General features: G+C 43.8%; 1 protein-coding gene across 4 annotated transcripts in view; it reads left to right on the top strand.

The window, feature by feature from the left end:
• RAF1 (Raf-1 proto-oncogene, serine/threonine kinase) overlaps positions 1–25,287 on the top strand; it is a 63,911-nt gene that overhangs the window by 6,701 nt on the left and 31,923 nt on the right. For 2 of the 4 annotated variants that reach the window (XM_033072001.1, XM_033071997.1), the window contains exon 1: positions 19,738–19,852. The exons of 1 other annotated variant lie outside the window; for it this stretch is intronic. The gene's annotated coding sequence lies outside the window, so the exon portion shown is untranslated. Of the gene's footprint in view, positions 1–19,212; positions 19,237–19,737; positions 19,853–25,287 lie in introns of those variants that run through there. One more of the 4 variants, XM_033071999.1, reaches the window with a different exon arrangement.

The raw sequence follows: 25,287 nt of genomic DNA, 5'->3' as shown, positions 1-25,287 counted from the left end.
AGAAAGCCATTTAACGTGAGATAAATTGGGGCTGTGTTAGTTGTGAAAAGCGTTTAAATACTACAGTTACACTAATTTCACAACTATAAGGTGCACTGGATTATAAGGTGCACTTCCGGGTGTTGGCAAATTTCTGAACTTTGTCCATATATAAGGCGCACCAGACTATAGGGCGCACCTTCTTTTTGCAGTGAGGCTCTGCGTGCAACAAAGTAACAAATTAGTAACAGAATCATGGATCGGGGGGTTTCCTGGCAGGTGCTCAATTTGAAAATATTTTTCACAGATTGGTGTAGCCTTTTAATGCAGCCCCAGGCGCCCTCCCCTTGCTGCAGCCCCCGGGACTCCTGGCCCCGCCGGCGCCAGCTGGTGTAGCTTGAGGCTCCCAAGATGCTGCTGCGGCTCGTGGCTCACACGTCCGGATTGGCTCAGGGTGGCCGTGGCTCGTGGCTCCTGTGGCCGCCTGCTCCCGCCCTCCCCGCGTGGCGGCTGCTGGCCGGGGCTGCCCACTCCCGCTCCCCCCGCACAGCTCGGCACTCCCGCGGTGCCGCATCCCTTTGCGGTTCAGCTCGCGGCTCGCACTTCCGGGTTGGCAAATTTCCGAACTTTGTCCATATATAAGGCGCACTGGATTATAAGGCGCACTTCCGGATTTTGATCAAAATTTTAGTCAAAAGGGTGCACCTTCTAGTCATGAAATTACTGCAATTTTGCACAGGGACTGGAGACAGCTCTAGTCCTTTGTGTGGAAACACAAGATAGGCAAGAGACCCTTGGGACAGTTTTGTGTCCCTTTTGAAGGCATTCAGCTCACAGAATAAATTAATGAATAGTTCTTGGAACTGAGCAGATACTGGAGTCTATGTTGAGCAGCCAGAACTGGGGAATTTACCCAGCCCCTGCAGTTCATTCACACACCAGGGGATGTGCAGTCTCACTGGCTATTTCAGCCCTGTATGGGCACCTGGAAGAGGGGATTCTTGCAGCAATTTTATTCCCGAGAAAATACTACCAGATTGCATTACAGGAGTCAATGCTTCTATGTACTGAGATTTAAAAAAAGCAACAACAGATTCGATAATCATGCCTTTCTCCTAATTCAGCTGAAGGAACCAGTGTCTGAAAGGCTCTAAAATGATCAAATGTATTATATGTACAGTAATTTCACGAATACAAGCCACACCAATTTGACCAAAATTTTGGTGGAAACCCGGAAGTGCGGCTAATATTCCGGGGCGGCTAATCTATTAACAAAATTCTAAAAGCTGCCAACACGGAAGTGAGAGCCCGCGGCAGCCCCAAGCCAAGCTGGAGCCCGGCCGGCCCCGGCAGAGGTGGGAAAGCCTGGCAGAGGCGGGGCCAGCAGTGTCGGGGGCGGGCGGCAGAGCCTGAGCCAGCAGGGCGGGGGAGCCCGGGAGAACTGGGGCTAGCAGTGCAGGGGAGCATGGCAGAAGCAGGAAGGCCGGCGGGTGGGGCTGCCTGGCAGCGGGGGAAGCCCAGCATAATCGGGGCCAGCAGCGTGGGGGAGCCCGGCGGTGCAGGGGCCTGCAGTGCCGGCCAGGGCGAGGAAACGCGGCGGCGGTGCAGACGGGAGGGGGCGGCCGGCGAGCCTGGTGGCGGCGGCGGCAGCCCTGCCGGCGGGGCGAGCGAAAGCGGCGCTCGTGAAAGCGCCGCCCGACGAGCGAAAGCGCCGCCGCTCGCGAAAGCGCCGCTCGCGAAAGCGCCGCCGCGAGCCGCGAAAGCGCCGCGGGGCGGGCGCGGCGCGGGGCGGGCGCGGCGCTCGCGAGGCGCGGCGCGGGGCGAGTGAAAGCGGCAGCGGGGCGAGCGAAAGCGGCAGCGGGGCGGTGCTGACGGGAGAGGGGGACCAGCGAGCCCGGCGGCGGCGGCAGCACCACCCGGCCAGCCCCGCCGAGCCGTGGCGCTGAGCTGGGCCACCCGGCCCCGTCGGCAACCATGAGCAGGCCGAGCCTGCCTGGCCCCGCCCCGAGCCAGTAAAGCCCGCTATGCCGCGATCCTCTTACTAATTGGCCAATTTGTGAAAGCTGCGCACGGATTCTCGCGACGAACGAAAGTGCGGCTAATATTCGGGGTGCGGCTTATCTATTGACAAAGACAGCAACATTGTCGAGGCACCGGGGGTGCGGCTTATAATCCGTGCGGCTTGTATTCGTGAAACTACTGTACTTTATTATTAATTTATTATTTTTAGGTTTTCACAGGATTGTGTTCTCTCAGAGGAGATCAAATCAGTCTAGAACTAGACCAGCGCAGTTTTTTGTATGTGAGCGAATGAGGAAAATCCTTTCTCTATCCCATCCACACAAACCTTTCTGTGAGGACACTCACAGGGCTCTGGGATCCCATTGGGGCAGTCAGAAGTGTCCTGCTCCTGTGTTATTCCCACAAGGCTGATTGGTTCTCTTGCACATCAGCAGCTGCAGCCAGGGGATGTAGGAGTGATGTGAGCATCTGCTGAGGGAAGTGGCTGCAGTCTGAAGGAAGAGTTTCCCCTGGCTACAAAAGCCAGGCTGGAATAGCTACCTCTGACATTATAATATAATATAATATAATATAATATAATATAATATAATATAATATAATATAATATAATATAATATAATATAATATAATATAATATAATATAATATAATATAATATAATATAATATAATATAATATAATATAATATAATATAATATAATATAATATAATATAATATAATATAATATAATATAATATAATATGTAGCTACCTCTGCAGACAGGCAGCCCAGGATTTCAAAATCCAGCTGAGAGTATCCTGCATTAACCTGCTGGTTAATGCCATGCCCACTTGACAGGACAAAGCTATAAGGACCAGCTCAGTGTGGAGCTGTGAAAAACAACCCCAAATCTGACTGAATTCCCCCCAGCCTCCCACTTCAGCCTCCTTTCCAGCTTCCTGGCTTTAATCAGTCTCCCACTTTGCCTCCTACTGTTTTCCACCACCTTTGAGAACCTGGTTTCTCTCACAGGCTTTGCATTTGGATACCTTCACCCATTGCCAAAAATTTCAGAGTCCTTTCCTCAAATCCTCAAAATGCCAGAAGAACGCTTTGCTTACCTTTTCCTGGTTCCTTCTTTGACCCAATTCTATAAACACAGAGCTGAAGGAATGCAGTGACAGCTTCAGCTCTGCCAGGAGAATTCCACCAATTAATATTGGTTCAGGAGCTGATGAAACTGTGACTAAGCAGATGCCACTTCAATTCCAAATTGATGTACTAACAAGAGCTTCTGGGAAATCCATTATTTCACCAAAGAATTACTCAAATTCTTGAGTGCAGGCTAATGAAGAACTACTGGTACACAAAGTTTTACAGTTACGTCTTAATCAGAAACTTGTGCAATGCTGTTTATAGAATTGTCCAGATTTAGATGTGGCTGTTCTACCACTTTTTAAAAGACTAAATAGATTCCATGACACAGAACGAACACTGATATCTGCTCAGGATCACTGGAAATAAAGTGATTACTGACTAAAGTGTTTATTTATAGACAAAGACACCAGAGATGAACCATGGAGGACCATCATTTTCTGACACAGCTGAAATGAATCCTTTGTGTGAAATGAATCCCTCACACTAATGTTTCTTATCCAGTGGTTGCCTCTCTTCCTATTTTCCACACCTTTATACTATCAACTATCAATTTATATGAAAAATGTCCCTTAATGTATTGCTCTGTACCCCTTTGATTGTGTTCCAAATCCCACTTTCTGCATCCTGCACCTCCAAATGTGAGTGGATGCACACTCAGCAGAGACAAAAGGCACTTTTTTGTTCTCCGGGTTTCAATTACACACTAAATACTGAGATTATAAAAAGATATTATCTCATTGCTGAAGTGTCTCCAACCATCAGTGGACTGAAATTGTTTTTCTTATTTAACAAGCAAAATACAGTGCTTCACAGCTCTTCTGAACATGGTTGTGGAACCCTTCATTCAATATTAGTAGCTTGTAGACCTCTATTGTGCTGGATTTTAAAAAGGCCAGAGGGGAAATAAAAATGTATTGGCCATGTTAGCAGAGGTGTGGTGGTGCCTCTTCTCTACTCTAGGAATAAAACACAGGGTGTTCAAGTCAGGAGGGAAAATTATTGAAAAACTGAGAATTTATGGTTCTTGCCTTGTCCATAGTCACTTTTGTGCAAATGGTGGCCAGACAGCATCCAAGAAAAATGTATTTCCCAAATCTTAGGGCCAGTACCAGTGCCCAGAGACCGAACAGAGCAGTAAATTCCTGAATAAGCAGTAATTCCTGAACTGTCCCTACATCACCTGCATCAGACCTCTTCAGATGATGCCCTGGAGTTACACTTGGAGGGTGTTTCAACACTCCCAGCAAAGCCTCCCTGTGAGGAAGCACCTCTGCTTGGATCTTGTTCCATCTTGAGGTCAATAAACTCACTGGAGTCATCTCGAGTAGAAATAAGTGGAGCATTAGGGATAATAATATGTATTATTGACATATTAATACTACATATTAATCATATTGACATATTCATATTGACATATTAATATTATATGCATTACAGCTGCTTTCTAGGCTGCCATTCATGGTAACTGTTGCTTTAACTTCATCTCCCTTTACCAAACCTGGCAGGGCCGTTTTGTGGTCACATCTTCTCTTGCAGTGGAACAGAAATTGTGAGCATTCAACTGCAAAAAAGCCTCTTTATGTATCTGGTTTGAAGTAAGCACAAAGATAATACAAAACATTCCGATTCCTCTAATTTCAGTGCTCAGACTGAATTATCACTTGATGGGCCTTTAAGATTCAGCTTCAGTGGAATTTATTGGGCAATATCATAAGCAAGCAAACAAGCTGAGAATGAAACCCAGCTTCCAATCTAAGGGTAGTGTTCCATGCTGAATTGTCCACAGAAATTGTAATTGATTTCTAGCAGGAAGCAGAAGATGTTAAATCTCTTTCAGAAGTAGAAATTAGTCATGCACAGATCAAAATCTATTCATATGCAAAGACCACTCATCAATAAATTGCAGCTGCCTGAAAATAACTGCAAGCCAGTGGAGAATGCTTCTGTGTATTTTTCAAGTTAATTACTTACATAAAATTGCATCTGTTGGATGACACTGCTGAAGCTCATGATTTTCAAATATTTCCTTGGCCTACAGAGTGGTTACTCAAAAAGTATTTCTTCAGAAAAAGAACTCATCAAGGATCTTTTTGACAAAACGCTTTTTCATTGGAAAACGAGATTCACACACAGTTTTGCATGGAAAGTTCAAAGTTCTGCATGGAAACCAATTTATTTTGGTGCAGCTTTTGTCAGGGAAGGTCTCAGAGTTCTAATGCAAAGTTTCTGGTTTGGATGAGGCATGCCTTCATTCCAGATGATCACATAGTTCTAGGGCTATTGCTCGGAACAAAGAAGTTCCAGGATTTTGCTCCTATTTTTGTGTATTTATGCAATGTAAACCAGTTCCATCAAGAGAGATTTAAAGGAAAAAAAATTTTTAAAAAGGAAAAAAAATCAGCCAGCAGAGGTGTTGGAGCTACCCTGAGTGGCTCTTCCAGAGGCCCTCACACAAAACCCAAATCCAGGGATTGGAAAAATTGGATTGGAGTGGAAAACTCTGAGCAGAGCTCGAGGTTCCACTTTAACCTTTCTAGCCCAGTGCCACCAAGTCCTGTGACTTCCTTGGGTCATGTGAGGATGGGCCTTGGTCTTGTGAGGATGTGAGAAGTTCCAGCTCCTCTGGGGATTTCAGCTAGCTCAGGACAGGACCCCTGTGCAATGCTGATTTCTTCCTGGTTGCACACTGCAAGCAGCAGCTAGGCTGGCACAGAACAGAATAACCAGAGTGAAATGTGGGGTGCTGAAAGAGCTCTTTGAATTTGAACTGAGAGTCGTGGTCATCATCTGAGATATCCCCTCATCTTCACAAACAGGACTAAACAGCATTATCTATTTTTGTTTTCTCACAGTTCTGTTTTGATGCTTTGGAAGCTCCAGCGTACAATACAATACAATACAATAGAAAATCCCTGGTTTCATTCCTTGCTTCTTCACACTTTTCCCCACCTGGTTCCCACTATCACTAACAAAGTCATTTTGCCATTCTTGGAAATCTCTATATTGCTTTTAACTCAATCTCAGAGCCAGTAAAACATTAAAGATATGCTAATTCCAATTACTCCCTTGAGTGACTTGGCTAAGTAGTTTCTGGTAGAGCCACAATTTGAGCCCTTCACTGCTTTAAATCCAAAGCCTTTGTAGTTGTTGCTCATCTAAAATTTGCCATGATATTGTTGTATATATTTTTATTGTGCATTCTATCTTAAAACCACATTATTTCCTTGTTAACACATAGCTCTATGAAAAGAATTAAGTGGGATAAAGCATCACACTTGAATATTCAGGTAGTCTAGAAAAGAAACCTGGAATGGATGGAGCTGGATATGATAGTAACTTCAGCAAGCAGGAGCTGTGACAGGTTCCACAACCAAACGAGGCTTTTGTAAACTGCTCACTATTGTCATGATGTGGGACAAATGCAGAATCAATTTATGGGCTGATTGAAATTCAAGACCAGTTCTAAAAGATGGACCTGGAAAGTCATGTTCAGCTCAGAGCAGAGCAACTTTGTTGTTTTTTTTTCATAAAGCACGTTCTAAAACTTCCCCTCCCCCCACTCCCCACCCCCCCCGACTTTCTGGCCATATTCCCTGCTGGAAGGAGTAGTGATTTTCTCATGTGGTTAGAAATACCCACTTGACCAATGATCTCATGCAGCAGGGCTATGGGATGATGCTCTTTGCTGCCATCAGTGATTAAAGACTGCATCCAGCTATTAATTATCTTTAACCAGCTCAGCACTCTGGTCTTTTCCAGTGTATTCTAATGGAAATCTCCAAAGTTGTTGTATTGTTTTGTTATCTTTAACCCTTCATAGCTCAGCACTCTGGTTTTTCCAGCGTATCCTAATGGAAATCTCAAAAGTAATTGTATTTTCTTCCTGGCTCACTTAGAAATGGTTTAGGATTTTATTTATAAAGGCTCTTTGAAATACTTCTGATTTGTCCTGGAGCACGTTCCTGTGTGAGTGCAGGCTGGCCAGACTGAAATGCCATCACTGCTCTGTCCTGCATCCTGATGTCCTGAGCACCTTTATTTCCCAGGACATATGAGAGAAAATAAAAAATCCTTTGTATTAGAGAAGCCCTGAAGCACCTTCCTGAGAGCAGAACCTCAGAGTGGGGCTGCTGGACACTCCAGATCCATTCCCTCCAGGAACAGAAGGAATTCAGAAGCTTTGTGATGATGCATTTAATCAGAAATAAAGGTGTTACCATCACTTGCATGCAGTGATTTCTCTGTTCTGCCATAGAGACTGGTGGAGCATCAGGGGGGCACAGCTGAACTCCCCTGACGTGGGCCACTGCTCTTTTTGCTGCTTTGTGCTTTTTCCTAGAGCTTGGCTGAATATACATTTTTCAGTTTAAAAAAAGCAAGGATTTATTTCACGTTCACATGACATCACTCCATGTGACTCCTTGGGGGGTTATTTTTGTAGCCTGTGGTGATATCACTGAATTCCTAGAATCAGGCTGATAAATTTTAGCACTGAACATTTATTTAGTTGGGGAACTTCTGTATTTTTTTTTTATTATTCTTTTTTTTTTTTTTTTTTACTGCAGAGTTCCTTATTTTACTTCTCTTTTAAGTCTGTCTTTCTGCAAACTGTCTGTTGGGTTATTTCTCTTTCTTCTCCCATTCTCTCTCTCTTTTTTTCTTAATTTTATTTATTTGTGAGAAATCTGGGATGACAACCCTGTGTGTTTTAAACTTGCTTTTTAAAAACATGTGGCACACTTTCATGGGGTTTTGTGTGGACAAGCTCTATGTAAACAAAAAATCTGAATTCAACATCTTTTTATATACTCTATGCACCTTTATTCCAGAATTAGCACCCCAAATGTTTCTTTAGGATTTACCTGTCAAGGATTTTCAAGTTATTTGTAGAATTTTTGTGAACACAGCACAGCTTTTTAACCCTTCAAATTAAAGCACATGAGTATTCTGCTGTACTGTCAAAACTGTTTTAAGTATTGCTTTGCCATATTGGATTTTTTTCTGTGCTGGAGAAACAACTCTGTGTTTATCCTACTTAATTAAACAAAGGTCAGGCATGGCAAAATGTGCTCTCCAGGATTTTGGGAGGGAACAAGAGCAGCACTAAAGCTGAGCCGTAATTATTTTGGAAATCCTAGGCTGTCCTGGCTTAGCAGATCCAGATTCCAACAGCTATGGAACATTTGGAGAACAGATCAGCCTCTGAATCTTGTGTCCTAAATACTTCTCAAATTAGGAGGTGCACAAGTAATGTATATTTTTCAGTAATAGGTTATTGATTTTATCAATCTCTGTCTGCTTTTTGAAGTAACAGCTAAAAGGATAAAATGCTTGCAGGTTGTTCAGAGACCCAACATAATCGAGAGATTTGTTTTTAAAAAAAAAACAACTAAAAGGATCTTTCCCTCCAAATCTAAACAGGACAAACTAAGAGCAATATTAGGTGCCAAGAAGTCATTTGTCACAGTGTAAGTTGTTTCTAAATGTCAATTTAAAAGCTCTTGGCTCTGGTATTTCAAATATAAAGTCATAGCGAGCTGCATGCAAATCCCTAACAGCAATTTAGAGAAATCATAAAAGAATTTTGAATGCCCAGAAATAGAAAATCCAATTCAGGAAAACCTTTCATCCTTTGTGACAACACTGGAGGTCATGGTGGGAGAAAAAACACTTTTGTGTTTGCATGCAGCTCCCTTCCTGCTCACCTGTCACTGGATTTGTCATGGTTTGAGAGGGAGTATCTGCAAACACCCAGCACAGTCCCTGTTTCCTGAGTTTCTCCACTTCTTACTCAAATCTTCTCAGTCCCTACAGGATGACTACACAGGCATGTGAGAGGTGCTTGTCTTATGAAAATAACTTTATTTTTTCTCCCATCCTTTTCCATCCCCAGCTGGAGAGTCCTAAAGCCTTTAGTTGTTTATCACATAGGAGCTGCTTAATATCTCTCCAAATCCCTGATGTTTTTTTCTGTTCCTCCTAACTGTGCTACACATAAATGGCACTGGAGGAACAGTCCTCCATTCTGTGTTCAACATGTGGGTACATCCTTCAATTCTATAATTTCAGTAAATATTCTCTTCTGTTTTGGTGCCATCTCTCTGCCCTCCAAAGCTGCTGATGTTGTTTCTTGTTTTAACCATTGCTGAGCACTCAGGTGCCATTTTTAGGGAGCTCTTCCCAGTAAATTCTACCTATCTAGATCTGGTTGACAAGAGCTACACCAGAACCCCTGACTGATAGCACATACACACAATTTAGGTTTTCTTTTCTCAGATTCTTGCTTTGCATCCACTTTCATAAAGTGTAATCAACAGCATCTTCATCTAATATTGCACTTTTTCAATGTCTGTGTTTTAGTCTCAACTATCTTGAAAATATTTTTTATCAGCAAATTTTCTTGCCTTCCAACTTACTCCTGTTATTTTTTATAACATTTTGAAGAAGTCACATGGGCTTTCTTCAAACTAGGTAATACTTGTGGCAGGTAAATTAATTATAATGTATATGGAATTCTGAACTATAGATTAAAAAATAATTAAGGTCTTCTGCTCTGACTGCACGTAATGATATTGCTGCTCATGTGAGTGTGATAAACAGCTGAATAAGCAGGGCTGGCCTTTGAGATCGACTTTGCATATGCAAAAGCTGCTCTTTGTGGGATCAGTTTCCAGCTGCTCAGGCTGCAGGTTCCCAGCCAAGAACTCAGCTCCATGGGCTGCTGCCAAATGGGGAGATTCCAGTCCCTGCACACCTCAGCCTTGCTCAGGGAGCGCTGGGATGCTGTTAGTCAGGAAAAATAAATGAAAACTAAACCCTGACTCAGGGTTGTGAGTGCTGCTCCAGGGTGAGAGGGGCTGCAAGGGGAAAAGGGACTTTGGCACCCTTTGGATTTTATAGCCTTGGCAAGTCTTCTTTTACAAAATACTATCTTTGGTATGTTCTTGTTTTTTTGAAAGACTGCCCAGGTTTCTGCTGCAGCAGAACAATCCCATTTACTCAGGAAATAATTACAGTCCATGTACTGTTAAACTGCACCTCAGCCCTAAAGCTGTCCCTGCTTTTATTCACTGAGAAAAAGATGAGGTTCAGAGGATTAAACCAAACCCTGCTTTTCTCTGTGTTGTCTTGACCAAATCCTGGTTTTCACACTGCAGAGTGCAAGCTTGAGCCTTTGACAAAGCCATGAATGCTGTTCAGACCTGGGACTTGCTGTGAGCACATCACCTGTCAGGAGGCTCCACTCACACTGCCCTGCTTGTGCCTGGAAATTAAGCCAAAAAAATTAAAAGTTCTTTAAGGAAACATGAAACCTGACTCAGTTAATCTGTGTGAGTCTAGTAAGAATTACTCACCAGACTTTTTTAGCTCTATGCTGTGACTCTCTGGAGGGATCCCCAGCTGGAAGCTCCTGGGTGGCAGCAGCTCCTGGGTGCAGGTGCGGCAGCAGCCCGAGCAGGGGCTGGGGCAGACACTGATCCAGTGCCTGATAACAGTGGGATGTTTGTTTACACTGCCTATATCAACGAGGAAATCAGAATAACAACTTCAGGAGAAGCTTGAAAATCCAGCAGTTGGGGCTGTGAGGAGTCAGATGGTGGAACTGAAATAACTGTATGGCACAGTGAAGGGAGGGATGCTTCACACTGCCTTTCCTAATGACAGCCATTAATTTGGAAATGCTAATGAAGAGCAGGGCTGTTATGCCTTGTAGTGAATAGTTGTGGTAAGAACGGCATTTATTAGGCTTAGTGCTTTGAAAGTTTTCTGCAGCATGAAGTTACTGGGAAAGGATAGTTCCGTATTCTTGCCCTCTGTGATAAAAGTTTTCTTGGAACCGTTGTTCCTTCAGTGGGGAACATGGTATTGAATGGAAAAGTACCCATTTTCATAAGAAAATAATTCTTAATTTCAATAGCCTGTGTAAAGGACTATTTACAATGCTGTTCATCTTTGGCTACCTAGGATTTTATATCCTTGTCAAGTCTTTTTCCAAAATAATATTTTCAATAATTCTTATTTTTTGAAAGCCTGCCCAGGTTTCTGCTACAGCAGAACAATCCCATTTACTCTGGATTAGTGAATTCTACAATACCAGCTGCTTCCAGGCCAAAAACTGCAAAGTAAAGGTAATTAGGACATCATGGCTCCTTGCCAAATTCCAAAGCAGCCTTACTTGGCAATTATCATCCCTGCTGTTTCATATGAGTTGTTCCACAGCAGTTCCACTTTCCTCTAGGAAAAGCGATTTTATAGAAAGGGAGTCTGAGCAATTCCTACCTCTTCCCTATTTTATTATTTATTGTTCCATATCACTGCACAGCAGTGGCATATTTTGTGTAAATTCTTTCCATTACTCACAAAGCCACACAAACAGCTCGAAGCTTTCCTCAGAGAATTCTTCACTTCCTGCAAAAACAAGCAACAAAAAGCTACCAGGAAAAGTAACTAAAGACTTTTAATGGCTTGAGTCTGTTTCCTATCCCTAAGAGAAGCTAGGATTTTCCACCTGCTTAAGTTAAACACTCAAGTGAATTACATGATATTAAACTAAATAAATCCATGGTATTTTATTGCGTCAAATGTGGGAATGGATCCTATTTCTTACCCTTGCTCAAAGACTTCCAAGGATTGCTCCAGAAATGGCAATTCCTTTTGAGTAGCTGTTTTATACAATCTCAATAATATACTTTACTCTGATAGCACTGAAACTCTGAACGTAGGCATTTGGTTGTAAAGGAAATATCCTGAGCTCTCCTGGTATAAACAAAGCAGAGATGAAAAATTATTTCAAAATATATTTAATACATAATAATACATATACTGTATATTTGAAATATTGTTTGCTATAATATTATGCTGTTTTTATTTTGAATAAAACTATGGCTATAACCATTAACACTTCTTTAAGAGTAAGTGCAGTTGACTGTTATAAAAAGATAAATGAGGAGGGAGAGAGGGAAAAAAGAAGGCAAATAATTTTGCCTGCATTCTTGTCAGCCAAGAGCAGGATCCTACTTGAAAACTTGACACATCAAAATCAGTTTCTTGAGGAGACAAATTATAGCTTTTTACTGAATGTTTCACGCAAAGTTTAGTTAAAATAGGTAATTTTGAAGTCTGAAAGCTACAAGAAGTTAGATAATTTACCCAGAGGGTGCTGGGGGCAAAGCATCTGAAGACTGCCTGCACCAACATAAGATATTTTTGGTTATGCTGTTCCTTATTTACAAGGATAAGGTTTTCACAAGAGGAGGAGAAAATCCACCTTGGTTTATTTTCAAAGGACAGCCTTGAGAGAGGTGAATCTGTCAGGTGTGTCCTGGGGAGATGTCTCAGCACTGAACCTCCCCAGATGGAAATAATGCCTTGGAGTTTCACCCTCCCTGCCTCAGCAGAGCTTTAGCTTTCCTGCAATTCCAGAGCCAGCAGAGAGCCCCAGTGCCTGTGACTCTTCAGCAACACTGCTCAGAATCCAGGTGATAGCACAGAATCTATGGAAGGACTGAAATGGGGGGATGCTCAAGTCATCAAACCCCAAGCTGGAATTATAAGTAAATACATTATTACATACTAACAACAAAATATTGCTATTCCTTTCCATCCATTCCACTTTGCATGTGATAAGGGGGAAAAATAACCACCTTTTCTTTTCATTTCCTGCCTAGAGTTTAGTGTGTGAACACAGAATCAGTTATTTCAAGTTACAAATACTTGTATGCAAAGTAAAGGCTTTAGCTTGCTTTAGAATTTGCTTTTCTCGTATTTCTTTGGCCTCACTATCAAATCAAAAGGATATCTCAGCAGTTACTCAAGTCCTTGTGTCACTGTTCCATTTCTGTGGAGGGCAGAAGAAAGCCTTGCATAATTTGTTGTAATGCAAAGCTTCTGTCTCCACCAGAAATAGGCTTGAAGGTGAGGAATGTCTGAATAAATGAATGTGAATACTTGTGAGTATTAGATGTGTATCTCTAAAATATTAAAAATACTCAGGTACAAGCAGACATGTCCACACTCATTTCTGTGCAGTTGCTGAGAGATGGAACAAATCTCCTAACGCAGCACACTGGGCTCCTGCTCTGAGCTCCAGCAGGAGACTTGTATGTTTGCATTCCTTTGGCCTGATGTCTTTGCTAATTACTGCTCAAGTAATTTACTTGTTTTGCTCATAGCATTGTTTTGGGTTTTTTATTATCTTGCAAAAAGAAATTACAAAAGAAGTACATTCAAAAATAAGACCAAAGTGAACACCATCGTTCATTTAACCAGAGCTGACTTTTCTGTTGAAGCAGAAGTATATTTTGATATATATAATCAACCTGGTTACCACTGGCCAGTCTGAGAAATGAATATGCAACAGCAAAAAAATCCTTAACAAATGAAACATCTGACAAAAGCATCCCCCACCTTCATAATCAGACACCAAATGAGCCATATACATATGCAAGTTTTTAAAAAGTAGCATAGCTACACTGGTGTATCACATTGGAGCTTCCCAGGGGAATCTCCTGATGCCTTGTGCTGTGACAGAGCAGAGCTAATCCCTGTGAAGGATCAGCATCAGCCCCGAGTGAGATTTCCCGTGTGCAGCTCTGGAATGCTCCGTGCCTTGGACAGGGCTGGTCAGAACTTCCTTCCCCTTGTGCAGCCCCCAGCCCTCAGCAGCTGCAGGACCCAACCCCTGCCCTGCTGGCACACCTTCATGGGGGCACTGCTGCTGAAGGTAGGTGCTTGCAATGTGATTTTTAATTGTCCTGGCCCTCAAAGCACAAATTGCTCTGTAGGACACGGAGGACAAGAATCAAAGGCTGGCTGCAGCAGGGTGTATCGCCAAAAGTAATGCAGCCCTTTGATCACCTATCTTTGTTTATCCGAATGTTTGAGATGAACTTGAAAGACAATGGATAAATAGGCTGGAGCTGAAAGCCGGACAGTTTTTTTTTTTTTCCTTTATTTTTTTTCCCTTATTTTGCATTGCTTTTTGTACCAGAATCCAGTTAATGAGAGTTGCATTTCTCTTAGTGCAGGAATGCAGGCACATGGCTAAAATGGACTTTTGTCTTCGGGCTGCCTGCAGGAACCTTTGCGTGATGCAGGTATTTATGACTTTATACCCACATGTTAATTAGCATGTGTTATCTGGGAGTAGCAGAGCTGCAGAGCAGTGGGATGGATTCACTGGCTGCTCTAGGTTTCCTTGTCTCTGGAATCTGCTTTGATAAAAGCTGAGAGTGACGTGAGCAGGGCAGGAGTGAGGCTCTCTGTACAAACACATCACAGTGAGAGCAGGTTTCTCACCAAAACTATAAAAAACCTACTTGGGCTTTTTGATGAAGAAACAGAACAAAAAACGATTGTGAAGGGATAAAGGAAAGTTTGTGTATTTTTCAGCTACAGTCTGATACCAGCCTCCTATCTTACCCTGTCACTACTCATTCCATACTCACAGAAAAATGAAATTTTGCTGTTATCCTCTATGTTATTACAATGAACAGCTGTAATTCTTCTGCTTGGAGAGAAACTAAGTATTGAGTGGAGTTCAGTGACCATGAGAAACTGTCAATGTACAGCTAAATGTCATATTAAATCAGGTGATAAATCCTTTATGTAGCTCTCTATCAGGTGTAACTTCTCTGCTGCAGAAGAAGTTTTTATGATATGTTCAGACTGGGTTCTAAAAATGTTTGTTTAAGAAAGAGCTATTTATGCTTTGTTATTTTTAAATTGTAGTACCTAGCTCTGAAGAGATTTTGTTGTGGTTAGACTTTTTCAGAAAGTCAAAATAAACCAAATAAACCAGTTTGGTTAGGTTTCAAAAATAGAATACACATATAAATCAAAGTGCTGTATTTATTGTCTCTGCAGCAGGAATGACTGTTCAAATAGACACAAATTATAGCCTAGATTTTTAATTTTTAAAAAAATTGTCCTCCTTTTGGAGCTCAAATAATGCTTATTCAGATGGACTTTTTATTCCCTGTGCAGGTGGCACTCACCAGTTCAGCATCTCCACATAAAATTTATAAAACATTATTCTAGAATTATTTTCATGCTTTGATATTCTTGTATCCAGTGCTACCCCAACTCACCTGGTGCATTTGTCTTGTGTTCTTTGAAACTTCCTATGTTTCTGACAGGAGATTTATCCAGATTCTCAATCCTTTCCAAAATTATTCCTCCAACATATTTCCAGCTGTGGGGAAAATAAAAAGATAAAATACATCTGTACCTGTCAGACACAACAGAGAGCACTGTGAAGCCACGTGGTTTTAGGGATGTTTTTTTATTTGTTGTTTGGGTTTTTTTGTTGTTGATCTGTACAAACAAATGGGCACCACGGTGTGGAAGAGGGAAGGACTCAGAGGTTTGCCTGGGTCTTGGTGGAGAATTGTCTGTGAGCAGGACCTGCACTGGGCAGCTCAGGTTTCACAGCTCTGAGCAGCATTCTTGCACACCTCTTGTCCAGAGGAGAGTCTGAGAGAACTGCCTGGGGCAGTACAGTGCCTTGAATTTTCCTAGAAGCAAATTGCATGGCACTGAAATTGGAGAGGTAGCAATGCTCTCTGCTGCACTGCCCAGAGCCAGACCAGAGCCACTGGAAACTGCTGCAGAGCTTCTGGAAAATTCTAACAATCTTTCATGTAAGATTATCAGTGAGGAAGAGCCAATATAACTTTATTTTTTCAGTAGGAGATTGTTGCTTACTGTTTATAGAGCTGCAGTCTCAGAATAACTTAATTACTTCAAGGCTTAATGAAAAGCTGTTCAATTTATACTTTGAAGTGTTCTCACACAAACTGGTATTGAAAATCTACATCATTGATGTAGATCCAACATATTTATTGTTAATTTTATAGAAAGACACCCAAGAACCCTACAAGTATGAACACCTAATAGATTATAGTAAAGAGATTTCCATATGGAGGAGAGAGATTTGGCTCCCAAGATTTGGCTGAAAAGCTGCTGGACAGGCTGAGAAAGGCATGCACTGTAACCAGCCCAACAGCAACCACCTTTGGCTGGATATAGATAAAGTAAAAAATGGACAATTTGTCCAGGACAAAACCGCAAAAATAATGCTTTTCATTCCAGCAAAACAAATTTATTGCACTGTTAATAGCTTCATATATAAGGTATCCTGTTGTTTTAAGGTAATTTACACAATTTAAATTCTCAATGCATTAAAAAAAACAAACTAAAAATTATATTTCCAATCCTTTGAACACTTTAGTGGCACAGGGAAATAATAAAGCCTTTCAGCTGGATGATAAAATATAAATAGTTTATGCATCATCATACAAATAAGAGATGCCTTATTTGGCTTCTCTTTTAGGTTGCTAATGCTTGATTTGTTCAAGGCCACTTTCTTCATGGTCTCTGTATGCTAGACTTCTTTTGTATCTAACTTGACTTAAATTTTTTCCTAACAATGTTCTCTTGCTAAAAAACCAAAAACAACAAAAAAACAACAACCACCAAAACCAGCAACCAAACAAAACTTATGCAGGAGTAAGAGGATCATTTGTAGTATAATCAAACCGTGCAGAAGGACAATGATTTGACTGCGGCTGGATAAAATGGCAAAGTTTGTCTACAGCGATCCTTGGCTTGAGGAGGGAGGGAGGGAGGGAGGGAGGGAGGGAGGGAGGGAGGGAGGGAGGGAGGGAGGGAGGGAGGGAGGAAGGAAGGAAGGAAGGAAGGAAGGAAGGAAGGAAGGAAGGAAGGAAGGAAGGAAGGAAGGAAGGAAGGAAGGAAGGAAGGAAGGAAGGAAGGAAGGAAGGAAGGAAGGAAGGAAGGAAGGAAGGAAGGAAGGAAGGAAGGAAGGAAGGAAGGAAGGAAGGAAGGAAGGAAGGAAGGAAGGATTTGATCCCCAAAATTCCATAGTAAAGTGTGTATATGCATTTCTTCTCTTTCCCAGCCAGCATTCCACTCCTAATTCTTGCTGCTCATTCTTCTGAGGCTTAGAGGTATCAAGGATATAATTAAGGTTATGTGGTGCCACTTCAAACATTTGATATTTTTGGAGAATCCTCAAGGAATGATTTGGAACACAAGAATATTGCACACAGCAAATGGAATCACCACAAATAAGGAAAGGTTTCCCTTTTCCATGCTGAAAACTCTTCCCAAAGATGGGGATCATCCCTCCCATGCTACACTGTGAGGAAGCTGAGATGGCTTTGCCAGTGTGACAGCCCCACTGGAGGAAAGGGAATGAATCAATCCCCAGGCAGGGTGGCCTCACACCTCAGCAGAACAGTGCTGTCACAGCCTAAAGCTCAGAGATTTCCATTCTCCTCCTGATCGCTCCCCAGGCTCCTTTTTATAGAGACAGGACACCCTCCAGATGTGAAAATGTAAGATCTGGTTATATGCCTGGACAAATGAAAGGTTAATACCTGGACATTCACACTTTAAACATCTCACCACAAACATAAGCCAGATCAGCCTCGGGAAGAATGCTGATAATTTTCAGTTTATTTTGGAAAGTCTGTTCGGGTTTTGTTTCCCTTCTACCTCAGTGCTGTAATGTTTCAGTTTCCCTGTTTGCTTTTCTGTTTCTTTGTTGCAATTATTGTCTTTCTTTGCATGTGCTGCGTTGTTTAACTCTGAAATCTGGCTTGCTTTCCTCCAGATCTGTTTACTTGCTCCATGACTACACTCCTTCACTGTTCTAGTGTTCTTTTAAAAGAAGTTTGAAACGTTATGAAAGGTCTTCATCAAAACCTCCTCTTCTTGAGGTGGTTTTCCCTCCTTTCCCTCTTTCTTTTCAAGCTCCTCATTGTGTTTATATTTTATATTACAGTATTTTAAGAACCTTTTGCATATTTTGCTAAAATCTGTACTACTGTACCATATCACATGGACATGCTTAGTCTAAAGCCATGTGGATATTTATTGTACACACTGCTTTGAGTGTATTTTTGTATTTTTTTTCCTCGTGGGCCAAGTTTTGCAGTCAGATACATGCATATGACTCCTGTTCAAGTTGTATAAATAAACTGGATCCGTGTATCATGGGACTTCTTCAGTTGGAATGTGACATTCATAAGTTACTGTATAAGAACTTGAAAAGAATGATTTAGATTTTAAATTTTGCCCTCACTGGATACCACCTTGGTCTGGATTTGGTTTTCTGGTAGGTCTGAGCCTGTAGCAACGGGGAAGAGGAAAATTAGACAGTAAAGTCTTTTTTTAATAGCTGGAATCTCAGTGTGGTTTGTCTTGTAAAAGGATGCTGTAAAAGCTTGAATATTTCTTTTAGCAATATCCTCTAAATTTAAGGCATTTTTACACTGGAATCAGTGGTAACTCTCAGAATAGATGGGAATCACAGTATTTTAGAGACACGGAAACTTCAGTTTCAGCCTTCCAGAGCTTCTGGTTGCCATCCCCATTTCAATCCCCTGTTACTTGGGAACCTCATCTCCTCCTGGAGGGCACCAGCACCTAAGGACTCTCTTATGTTTTGGGATTTTTTTTTCTTATTTGGTGCTTAGGAGAGGTAAACCCACCAGCGCTGCCTTCTCCTTGCCCTCGCTATGCCTCTCTGAGGTTAATGTAACTACAGCTGAACTTAGGTTTTGGTTTGTATCAGAACTTTCTTCCATAGAGAAATCCAAAATAAGGCTGAGAATTTTGCCAGAGGCTCTTTTTTAGAGTAACGCTTATTTAATTAACAATTAATGTAACTTACATGACTGTGAATGCAAACGTGTAATGCTCTTTAAAAACAGTTCTAGGAGAATTGTTTTCCTTTGCAATGGCTACCCTGAGAAATCGTATTTTGGGGTGATAATTTGTTCACTATTTTGACGTTTTCAAAGCTAAAATAAGTGAGTTAACAGGGAGCAGAGCCCTTTGGTATCCCTGCTTTCCCATGGAGGCTGTGTGGAGTTACACACGGATTGCTGTCTGACAGCTGGTCCCTGTCTCCTCCAGGAAAAGAGCTTGCACACTACTTTTTTTTTTTTATTATTTATTTTTTTATTTCTCCCCAGATACCTTTCCCAGCAGCTCACACCCCACCCCTCAGCACGTACCGCCCCTTGGGAATTGCTGCCTGCTCCTTTCAGAAGCAGCCTTGGCTTTGCACAGGTAGGAAGGGCTGGCTGTGCCCAGGTACAGCGCGGCCGCTGCCGTCCGACCCCAGCGGTGCCGGTGCCCACACATCGGGGTGGTTAATGAACTAATGAATGTCAGACTCCTGAGGGACTCGGCCGAGGCAGGGCTGCAGCGGGGCGGAGGGAGGCGGCGGGCTCTGAGGGCGGGGGTGCCCGTGAGGCGGCAGCGCTGCGGTTCCCTGAGGGGAGCCGGCTCTGCCGCCCCACCGGCGCCCGCCCCAACCTCCGGCGCAGCGGCAGCGCTCCTGTCGCACTCCCGGGCCGGGTCGCGGGCAGGGCTGGAGGCGCAGCGGCAGCGGGATCCCCTCGGGATCCCCTCCCTCCTCCCTCAGCCGAGCTGGCGGCGCCTCAGCCGCTCCCAAATGGCGGTGGGGCGGAGCTGCCGATCCATAGCTCGGCACTCCCGCGCCAGGCGGGGAGGCGGGAGCGGTCGGGCAGACGGGCGCAGGGCCGGCGTCGAGCGCCGAGCGGGCGATGGGCGGGGATAAATGTCTGCCTGGGTGCGGGGCCGCCATTTTCTGTGAGGCGCGGAACGAGCGGCGCCGGGCGGGACCGGGGCGCGGGGGACCCTCCGGGGGCCCGGGACACAGGTACGGGTGGCCGGGAGGCGCCAGGGGCGAGCGGGAGGACCGTTCCCCCGTATTTCCTCTTTTTGCGGCGCTCCGTTCCGCGCTGGCGCCGCTCTGGGCTCGGCCCCGGGCGCGCTGACCTGGCCGCCGCCTCGGCCGCTCGGCCCTGGCGGACACTGGGGAAGGAGGAGGAGAACCGGGCGGCTTCGGGCTCGCGGAGCTTCGCGACTGGATTACCCGGACCGGGCTGGAGGGATCGGTGCCGAGAGGGCCGGGGCAGGGGAGCGTGCCCGGGGGCCGGGGGGAGCGGGGCTGGGTCGTGACTGCCGCCTGTCAGCGCCAGCGCGGAGCGTGCGGGTGGGCCCGCACCGCCCGGGGGGAGCGTCCCGCAGCCCTGGAGCCGTGCCCTGTGCGGGGAGAGTGTGAGCGGGCATCCCGCAGCTCTGGAGCCGTGCCCTGTGCGGGGAGAGTGTAAGCGGGCATCCCACAGCTCTGGAGCCGTGCCCTGTGCGGGGAGGGTGAGCAGCGGGCATCCCGCAGCCCTGGAGCCGTGCTCTGTGCGGGGACGATGAACAGCGAGCGTCCTGCACAGCTGGAGCCATGCTCTGTGTGGGGAGGATGAACAACGGGATGAGCATCCCGGAGCCGTGCTCTGTGTGGGGAGGATGAGCAGGGATGAGCATCCCGGAGCCGTGCTCTGTGCAGGGATGAGCATCCCGGAGCTGTGCTCTGTGCAGAGAGGATGAGCAGCGGGATGAGCATCCTGGAGCCGTGCTCTGTGCGGGGAGGATGAGCAGGGATGAGCATCCCGCGCAGCTGGAGTCGTGCCCTGCCCACAGCCGGGGTTGTGCTGGCCCGGTCTCCTCTGGTCCCTGCTGTGATGCTGTAGCTTTGTCCCTGCTGTTACTGTGATCCATAGTCTGCTGAACTGGGAGCAGAAAAGCATTTAGGTATATCATCAGAACTGAGTTCTTTCTGCTGGGGCATTTGTCAGTTTGAAGTGCTTACTTGCTTATTTTCTATAACCTGAAGTCCGTTAGACATTTGCAAACAGGAGCAAGATTGTTCAGTGTCCTGGTTCCTTGTCAGCTGCTCAGCCTTGCTGTGTAGCAGGGGTGCTCCTGCAGAGCCCGACTTCCAGTTCTGTCCTATTTCCTGCCACTCTTTATCTGCAGCCCGACTGCACACACCAATAATCTGCCTGTCCCTCTGCTCCTCTCACCTGTGAGAGGCCAAACTTGTGTAGGATTGTTTTCCTTCTCGGCCTTGAAGTGACATCTATAAATGCAGGGATTTTAGCTGGACCAGTGAGGCTGCAGAACCAATTGCAGTGGGATTGCTGCTGCACAGGTTGTGGGTGTGCAGAACCAGAAGGATCTACAGTGGTGTAAAGCTCAGAATCTTTGCAAAACTGAAGCCAGCTTAAAATGTCTGAAGATGCTTTTTACTTTAGTGCCTCTGAAAACCTCAGCTCCAGCTATTGCCTGGAGGATCACTGCATTGTGCCAAACTGAGATATTGTTGGAGTGGGCATGCTTATTCTTCAGGACATGTCTGCAGTGTTGGTGCAGAAGGAGAGATTGAGTTGATGAATGTGAGAGTTAATTCCAGGCAATTCACTTAAATCTCTTCTGGGGACACCCACTCAGAATGGAAGTGGCTTTAGTTTGGTTTTTCTTAATGAGAATTTTCTGCAGGCAAACCCTAAGGCTGCAATTAATCATGAAAGACATAGGATCTCTGTGTGTGCTCATGAAATGAATATGGTAACTGATTAATGCAGTAAGCAATTTAATCTTAGATTATTAAATCAGAAGTGAAGTAGCATTGTTGGTTTGGGACAGTTATGCTTTCAGAGACCTGGAATATGTTTTTCATATGGTTTGTTGCTATTCTTAATATATTCAGGACTGGACAACTTCTTGTGCAACGCTGCTGATTAACCTGCTTTGAAGGAAAAGCTGGAAGTGGCAGAAAAAATGCCTGTTTTTTTCCAAAGAAGATGTAAACCTTATTTTTTTCAGTTTAATTCCTTTTCCATTTTTATTCTTAACCAACTGTGCATTCTGTTCAAATTACATATGAAGTCACTGCTGTCTCAGGGCCTGAACTTACTACATCTTATTAAAGTAACTCATTTTCTAAACCACAAACATGACCCACAGAAATCATTGGTCAGCACTTCTTGGTACGCTACATCAGCAGTAATTTCTTCTGGGACATCTACTCCCCTCCTCCCCCCAGATTATTTATGTGGCTGTTTGCACTGTTGGAAAACCAGGAGTTGAGAAGAAAACCAAGTTTTCCTTGTTGGAAAACATGAAATTCAGAGCTTTTGGTTTCCAAGCTCCTGTAGGAGATGGAAACCAAAAGCTGTTAGATTGAATTATTTTATATGAAGGAGCCTTCAGTCAAGATTCAGTGCAGGAGTTGACTTGATGTTCTGGATTCAGGATGTTTGAATAGTTTTTATATTGCTAATTAAGTTAGTAAGAGCAAATGAACTTGGCTAGTTCAGTGCAGGTTGGTGTTTTGGGTCTCTCTGTGCACAGTCTGTCCTTTCCTGTGCTGCCAGATTCATTCCCTTTGCCACACCTCCATCACCCCTCTGCTCTCCTTCAGCACCCCCAGATGTTTTCCTGCTCCCCTTCCCTTGTTATCAGGGTTCTTGTCCTGTCTCCCTGGGCTGCCAGCTGGGCAGGAGGAAGGGATTTCCCTGGATTTGACTCCTCACTGGGGATGTGCTCCTGCTGTGATGCCCTGGCTGATGGAGAGCCCATACTTTGGCTTCTTATTTCTATAATATATGGGAATGTCCTGTTCTTGGTGCCTCTGCCTAACTTTAGAAATGAGAAATGCCCAAGAGCTGCTGGAGGGGATGCGGGACAGTTGGGTGCCACAATCACCTACCACCAGTTGCCCAGGGAATGAGGATAACGGGATTTGTGCAGCTGCATTTCCAAAACTTCCATGGCAGTCCAGGAAACAAATGAATGTTTGGCCACTCTGTGCAAATGAGTTATTGTGTTGTAAGGAATAAGTTCCTGGACCATCTTCTAAATTAGAAGCACAGAAATCTAAAGAGTGTGTAATGAAAAATAGGATTTAGTGTTCTATTTATAATAAAACTATCAAATTGCATAAGTTAAAGTGATCTTTATTTGGGGAAGCAACAAAAGTCATCAAAACAAGATGAAAAGCTGTGATTTACTAAATTTCAGACACTGAAGCATGATTTCAGTGAGTTTCACATAAGTATTATTTGTAAACGGACACGTTTACATCTACATTGTACTGATTTTAATTGATTTTGTGTAATTGCTTATGCAAAACTCTTTGGCATTTTTCTGGTATGGAATATATCCACTGTGTATTGAATAATGTTTTGGAAACATTTGGTCAACTCTACAAATTAATTGAAAGAGGAGTTGATGTAACAGTAGAGACTTGGCTAAAAATTCGAACTTTATGCCAAATTAACAAGGTATTTTAGCAATGAGCATGTGCCACACTCATGGCTTTTGAGACAGCATGAAGTAGATAAAATTTATTCTGTATGGGTAACCCACGTTTTGTGATGTTCTTAGTTTTTCTGAAAAGAAAGTCTCTTTTGGCCCAAGTTCTGTGAGTAATTCTCCGAGCTCTGCTGGCTTTTGCTGTGTGTGCTGTTTTTTTGTAAACAACGCTTTTGCTTTGAAAAGCAGCTGGCGCACGTTTATTCCTTTAGTGACTTGAATATTGTGTTTGTACTATAAATGTCATCTGTTTTACACAAAGTTGATTTTATTGCAGCAGTGTGTACTGACCTTTTACAGTTTAATAGAGTATGGTCATCTTGTGTACTGAAATGCTGCAGTGCACACAGCAGATGAGGATAAACAAAATGCTGGAGTCATTTGTAAATGAGAAGCATTTTCAGAGCTAGGAATTAGAACTGATAATTAGTAAACAGCATGTTTACATAAGTATCCTTATTGTCAGGCTCTGAAGTGATGTAGTCCATATGACTGAATTGTGCATTTTGCTTCTGGGGGGTGGGAGATTTTACCAGCAGAGCTCTGGAATTGCACAGCACAGCAGGGTGGCCAGAGCACGGTTTGTTTGCAGGAGCAGGTGTGGCAGCTCTGCCATTTCTGCTGTGCTGCTCCAAACTCCTCTTGCATGCAGCAGCGGAGCAGAGCAGCAGCACACTTCAATCGGAGCTGTTCCACTTCAGGCTAAAGAGCTGGAGAATCGCCTTGCAAATCATCTGTGCCTGTGGTGAGGTTTAACGCGCCTGTGCCGTGTGTGCTGGGCGCTGTGTGCAGCCGTGCAGGGGGGACCTGGCTCTCTGAGCCCCTTGTGTGTCACTCAGTCACTCAGTGACTCTGCAGGTGCTGCCTCCATTGCTGGTGCTGCTGTTTGCCCTGGCTGCTCCATCTCGGGCTGAGCCCCGTTCTGCACTGCCACTGCTTTGTGCCTCAGCCGCAGTGAGGAGCAGCTGATGAAGGGCGGTAATTAATGGGGCATTCCGATGCACACACGTAGGGTCCTGCAGCACTTGAACCATTGGTGTATTTTTAGTTCACAGGCACAGGGAGGTTGCTTCCCTAACTCGCAGCTGGGTGTGGCATGGGGTTAACCAGATTAATTAAAGCTGGCTCAGAGGTTCAGGCTCTAAGAAATGGCTGGGAGCCCCCATTATAGTCTTCGCTTACATAAATTTTTTCACCGTAGAACAGGCTGGAGTTCTGAAAGTGGGGATTTTTGGAACACTGAGCTGAGAGGGAGGATATTCAGGATAGTGCAGAACTAGGAGAAAGATGTCTCTAATGCTTTTGTAGGGGAAAACATTTAAGATATATATTGAAATATTTTAATATGACCAGTTTCCCTTTTTCTCTGATGTCTTTTAGTTTGCTTCCACTGTATGTCCCTGTCAGCTCTACCAGTAATTTGTGCTGGCTTTTGTATATTCCTCTTTCTTGTTCTCAGCCATTTACGAGTGTTTGCTCAAAGTTTGGTCATACTTTCAGTATTTTATAGTGGTTTTTCAGTCTGTTGGCACACCACAAAAGGCACTGCTCTTTTACTCACTTGCTACCTGTGGCAGAGATGACTAAATTATTTTTTTTTTTAAATTTAGATGTTTATTCACATTTATTCAGATTTATTTGTGTATAAGAAATGTTTTTTGTTTGTAATGTGTATAAGAATTTGGTGCAGAATGAGTATAAGAAAATTCTTTGGTGAAGCTGAAGGAGTGTGGTGAGGGAGGTGAAGATGCATGTGCTCTCTTTTGTTTGCATGGAATTGTTGCAGAACTGTGGGAACACACAGGGAGAATCCTGCAGAGCAGATGTGGGGGGGACCATTGGACTGGAAGTGTTGCTGGGTAGAAAAAATACTGGTTAATCACACTTTAATTTTTTTTTTTTAAATCTCTAATTTATTGCTACCCAAAAAATGCTATTTGT

This window comes from Catharus ustulatus, chromosome 13 (assembly GCF_009819885.2).
Source record: "Catharus ustulatus isolate bCatUst1 chromosome 13, bCatUst1.pri.v2, whole genome shotgun sequence".
NCBI classification, from domain to species: Eukaryota; Metazoa; Chordata; class Aves; order Passeriformes; family Turdidae; genus Catharus; species Catharus ustulatus.
This window is presented reverse-complemented; position numbering and strand designations above follow the sequence as displayed.